Below are 6,000 nucleotides of genomic sequence, written 5' to 3'. Positions count from 1 at the left end.
TTTCTCTTCTTTTCTTTATAATCTTTTTATTTTAAATTTTCTTTGTCATCATTTTTGTTGTTGTCGTTGTTGTTATTTTTGCTTGATTATTTATGTTTATTCGAATGGCCGCAACATTTGCTGTCGTGTTCGCGTTATGAAACTCAGCTGAAAATGATCATTTCAAGATAAATATATTTACGAGGGATTGCAGGATTGTTGTTAAATAATGAGACTAAACAGACGATATGGATCCCCGTATCAGTTCGCATCACTCAAAAGGCTTAGCTACAACGTGAACCAGCTCATGTAATCTTTCTTTGCAAAGCCCACCAACGACTTTCGATATTTTGATTCATTAGTGTTAATAAATTCGCCTGTGCCTTGCCCCTTTTGCCTTGTGTTCGGGTCTCCTCTTGAAAACGAGAGACAAATTAACATCAACTTAGTCGTAAACTAGTCTTAGGATGTTTAAATGTCAGGAAGTGACCATGAGGGATTCTCTTTCCTAGGTCATATTTTTTCTTGATAATTAATGTTGCATCACACAGCTCTTCTTCATCACTCTATTAAAAGAAAAAGAAATGAAAAATTCCACAGTTCTTTACATAGATATTGTTTGAGTATCTGCAACCGGAGAGATGATCACTAAAGCAGACCTTCCTGCGTACTTCACCATCTTCCACTGTAGGATGAGCACCATCCAACCAGCCTGACCAGTCTGTACCACATCTGAATGCTGGCACACGTGTTGTTGGCATTTTTGTCCCTGCAGCTCTCACAAAACGATACCATTCCTCAGGGAGTTGATCATCACACAACGCTGGTCCAGATGGGGGCGTAGGGTAGCTACTTCTTCTATTGGCATCGCTCAGTTTTTTATACAAACACACGGATCGGCTACAGAGTTAAATGAACCTTAGAAAATTGGTTGTAAAATAAATAGTAAAATCGTTTTCTTAGCATTTTGTAAGTCGATCCGTTCAACAGCAAGCAGATGGTAGTTGTTTGGTTTTTTTTTTTTTTTTTAACAAAATTACATATATGCATAAAGTAAAATGTGAGGAAATATTAGCGTTGGACAATAATGATGCAGAAAGGACCTAAGAATTAAGTAATAGCAATAATAAGAATTTATACATTCTATTGCTTTAAAAGCTCATCAATGTGTTAGCTGTTGGAACCTCAACTGCATATTACCATCCGGGCTTTTAGGGATTTCTTTTATCCCCACCTTCCAGAGAGTGATATCAAGGGACTAGGACGTCACGAAATTACTTCCTAGGAGTAAATGATATTTTTAAAACTCTCTTTCCATAACCAACATCCAAGAATTCAAATAACAATGCGAATTGGCTTTATATACCTAGAACTGATACTAACCAAAAAAAATCATAGTGATGAAAATGCAAAATAACTCGAATAGAAAACTATAAGACCTCCCCCGCTAGCCATATCGCAGTTAATCAATATTGCCTTCCCAGTGCCCGTTGGAACCAGCCAGTACTTGCCGCTGATGGTGTTTTCGTGCTCACTTGCTTTTATTTCGAGACAGGATATCGCCGGTAATTCAGGAACAGAACCCAAGGGAGCTGCGGTGAAAATATGAGTTTTCTTTTCTTCCTATTATTATTTCTAAATTATAGGTGAGAGGTGTATTTTGTATTTTCGATTGTAGTTATAACTTTGGCACGCGATCTCTCGTCCACATTTGACATCGCAGAGGTGAGGAGCCGCCACTGACCATCTTTTGAAGACATAGCACTTGAGAGCCATTCCTTGTATGTTTACTTCTGTCCTGCATTGTTCATTAGCTGTGATAGACTTTATGGCAGAGACGTAGAGGAGGAATCTTACTTGTCGGAATATCCAATACATACCTCTTTTCTTGTACAGAGGCTGCAAATATAAAAAACGGAACGCCACAAGCAGATGTTATATTCTCAGAAAAGAAAAGAGAGTTTTAATTTCTCCCAACAAATCTGGCTGCGTACCAGATGAAGTCATAATAATCACACTACGTGCACTTTAATATGTTGCCTCAAATCAACCATCATTAATCGTGTCAGTACACAGTTTACATAATGCTTTAAAGGAAAATATTAAGCGCACCTTTATTTTGCGTTTAATCACCTTAGTTTTAAAAGCAGTTTTCACCTTTTGTGCAATTATGATTTTAATATGCTCATCTAGTGTTACTGACAAACCTATGTAGTTATAGGAAGCAGAAATACTTTGACATATATTTATAAAAATTAAATAAACACCACTCATTTGTTATCACGATTTCAAATCATTCAAATAATTTTGACTAAACGTTCTAAATTAGCATTTAGCCATTTGTTAATAAGATGTTCCTTAACTCTTTCCACAATCCGGTGTTATACCAAGTAAACTCAACAGTGTACCGAAAATGTATTATCAACAATATGACTAAAGTTATTTTTAGCTGCGAAAAATATTTTTTAGCCTTGAGGAACGTTGTGTTATTTTAGAAAGAAAACTCCCTCAGTCCTCGAGGAACACTGGGAGATATTATTGATGATATTACTGGCATTACGCCAGTTGGTGTTTTTGCGTATTCTTGACACAATAAACAATGAATAGAAATCCCCGCCCACTTCGTTTTAAGTTAACAGACATGACAGGCATCAGAAGGTATTAATAACTTTTATTGGAACACAAAATATGATAATAATAGAGGCCGGTTTCTACTGAATATTTTTCTGGGTCACTCTTTCACCCGTGAGAGAAGCCTTTACTGCTTACGCACAAATAAGTTTTGCTTAACAGTTCTTTACTCTTGTTTAGTTTTTAACACTGAGTAAAATGAAAGTATGTATATCTACATACTTCTCTGCCTTACATAAACTAGTCGCCGAAAGAGAAAATTACTCAAGTTGATGACGCTGCAAATAATGAATTATTATTATTATTATTTATTTATTAATTTATTTTCTTGTCATATGAAGTGGTTTGGAAAATGCATAAGTTCCTTTTATCGTTGCAGGTGGTTTGCAAATTATTTCTGTATACTTTGTTTTAAAATTAAAGACATGACAGATACTAAAATTAAAACTACTGATGAACAATATTTGAAAACAAAACGTTCATTCCTAAAGAATTTCGCAGTGTCACGTTGACGCGCTCACCAGCGATTATTGCCCATCTATTATTGATTAGAATGATAAATATAGGATAAAGGAAATGCAAATACGTGTACTCGAAATGCTGAATATCGTGGTAAGGCTTGCGTCGTTTAGTTTACAAAGCATTTTATGCGTTACTCTCTACATCTTGCATCAATTTATGCCGTACTTGCCGCTGATGGTGTTTTTACCTACACTTGCTTTTCGCCCCTAGACTTTCGTACCTTTTCACTTTTCGCTCCTAGACAAATAATCACTCCTCAATTTTTCAAAAACTTATTTATCACTTAAAGGAATTTCTTGTACGATTGCAGCAAATTTAAAAAATTTGATTGTTTTTTAGGTAAAGGGAGAAATATACATCTTGCTAGTGCCATAATTTAAGTATCTCATATAGAAATAATCATGCAGAGGTTTACATAGAGTAAACAAAGCAGTAAGAAAAGTAGATATTAAAACTGGTTATGTGGGCTATTTGAAAGCAGCATTACCGTCAAAAATTCCCTGAATCCTGATTCCAGAGTTAAGAAAACCCCATGTAGCTATCGGAAGCAGAAATACGTTGAGGAGATGCAGGCAAATGTAGATTCTTAATTTAAGGAATAGAAATTGGCTTCAAGCCATAATAATAGTTAACACGTAAAGAGACCATCCATGTTCCTGTTTGGGCTCCTTGTTGTGGGAGGTGAGCTGAGAGGATAATATTAAGAAAAATATTCAACAAAATACGTACCAGGTGTTATGCAACATTATTCTTCCCTTCGCAAAACCGCTGGAAAATGATGTAAATTTCGACTAAACGGTCTAAATTAGCCATTTTTTTATAATATATTCCTTAAGTCTCTCCACGATCCAGTCTTAAACCAAGGATGTATTATCAACGATAGGACTACGATCATATTTTGTTACGGACAATTATATTTTAGCCTTGAGGAACGTTATATAGTTTTTGACTCGAAACTTCCTCAGTCATCGAAGAAGACATTAGCTATTATTAATGATTTTCATGATATCCATTTTTCAAAGTAAACAAACGTAAATTGATAAATTTTATGGCTTTACGTCAGTAGGTGTTTTCAGTATGATTTTTGCGCATTATTGACCAAATAGAGAATGTATATAAATCCTTGCCTACTTCGCTTTAAGTTGACAGACATGACAGGCACTAAAAGGTATTGATGACTTTTATTTGAACACAAAACGTTGGTAATAATAGAAGCCCGTTTTTAATTTTTTCTGGGTCACTCTTTCATCCGCGCAAGGAGCTTAGAATTTTAAAATTGCTTGTAACATAGTTAAACCTTCACAAAGTCTGAGTTACGACTGAAATTTGGCACAACAACTGTGAAAAAGAGTATTATTTGAATTGAATAAATATACAGAGGAATGATTCCCAGTGTGATTCAAATCTCTAGTTACTGAGTGCACCCAAGTTAAAATGGTTTTTATTTCCATGTGCTGATGGTTTAATTTTTTAAATTTCTAACCTCTCAAACAAAATTTTACTGCTTATGCACAAACTAGGTTTGCTTAACAGTCGTTTTTTTTTCTTGTTTGGTTTCTAAGACTGAGTAAAATGTAACAATGTATATCTTCATACTTCTCTGCCTAACATAAACTAATAGCCGAAAGAGGAGTTCACGTAAGTTAATGACGCGGCGAATATTGAAGTTTTTTCTTTTGTCATTTGAAATGTTTTTGAAAAGCGTATTAGTTCCTTATTACTGCAGGTGGTTGGCAAATTATTTCTGTTTATTCAGTGAAAACGAATTTGAGGTTTCTCCGAAGGTTCGCCACCACGGCTATATACCTTGTCTTAAAATTAGACATGGCAGATACTAAAAGCTTTTGATGAACATCATTAAAAACAAAACGTGTAATCCTTTACATTCTCGCTATCCTTTTTTTTTCCGGGTTCCTAGTTTCTTCTGTGGAGGTTGCTCAAAATTTTCAAAATCGTCTAAATTCGACATAAAGTGTGACATGTGAATGAAAAATAACAGAGCAACTTTAAAGAAAAGTATTATTTGAAACGACTCAATCGAGTCAGAATTGTGTGATCCTCACTTCTAGTCCTAGGGAACCTTTTGTTTCAATTTTAATTTCAAATTTTAAAAAAAAATCGAAATCATGTTCTGAATTCTGAAACTTCAAGCCTCACAGACAAACTTTAGTTTTTATGCACAAATGAGCTTTTTTTTAAAGTCTTGATATTCTTCCTAATGCTTAGAGCAATATAAATTCGATAAAACGTTATCACAAGAATTGTGAAATGATTTCGAAAAAAGCGTTTGGGACATGACACTTGCCTCAGTCAAGAGAAGTTTTAAGCGAACTCATTTTGCGTCATTCTCAGGGTCCTGTTCACAGTTCGAGGTGCTATCCAATGCTATTTTACCTTTTGCACGGTAGCCTTCGCACATTCGTTCTAGCGCGTCGGTCAGCTCTAAACAAAATAATAGTAAGTTCTATGTTTGGCGTTACTTTTGAGATTTTCCGCAATGTTTGTTGTTTTTTTTTATCTTTAGAGTAATATCGGCCAGTACACACACATTCGTTTTCTGCGAGAACGTTATCCACTCCCTTTTGCCAAACAGATGACATTAAGAGGATAAATAATACAATTCGGTAATGGGCAGATTTACAGCTTATGCTGAGGGATTGATTTTTTACCAGACCTTTTTTGGACACTGCTCCGACTGTTTCATTTATCGAGGAGAAATGTTAAATTTGCGAAGTTACCTGCCTAATGTAACCTCCATTGACAGTCTTCTGCTATAATATTCAGTGTTACAAATTGTGTCCTCACCATTCCTAGCTCCCAAAGATAACAGTGATCTCTCCCATCTTTTCGTTATTGTGGACCTCCCCC

General features: G+C 35.2%; 1 long non-coding RNA gene across 1 annotated transcript in view; it reads left to right on the top strand.

Annotated features, from left to right (window-relative positions):
• The window catches only part of LOC149053298 (uncharacterized), a 4,015-nt gene extending 2,874 nt beyond the window's left edge, over window positions 1-1,141 (top strand). Inside the window, exon 2 of the long non-coding RNA XR_016184992.1 lies at window positions 580-1,141. This is a non-coding gene — a long non-coding RNA (uncharacterized LOC149053298). The remainder of the gene's footprint in view (window positions 1-579) is intronic.
• Window positions 1,142-6,000: the final 4,859 nt, after the last annotated feature.

The sequence above is a fragment of the Pocillopora damicornis genome, chromosome 1 (genome assembly GCF_964200805.1).
Source record: "Pocillopora damicornis chromosome 1, jaPocDami1.2, whole genome shotgun sequence".
Lineage (NCBI taxonomy): Eukaryota > Metazoa > Cnidaria > Anthozoa > Scleractinia > Pocilloporidae > Pocillopora > Pocillopora damicornis.
Note: the sequence above shows the minus strand (reverse complement) of the source record. Positions and strands in the feature narration are given on the sequence as shown.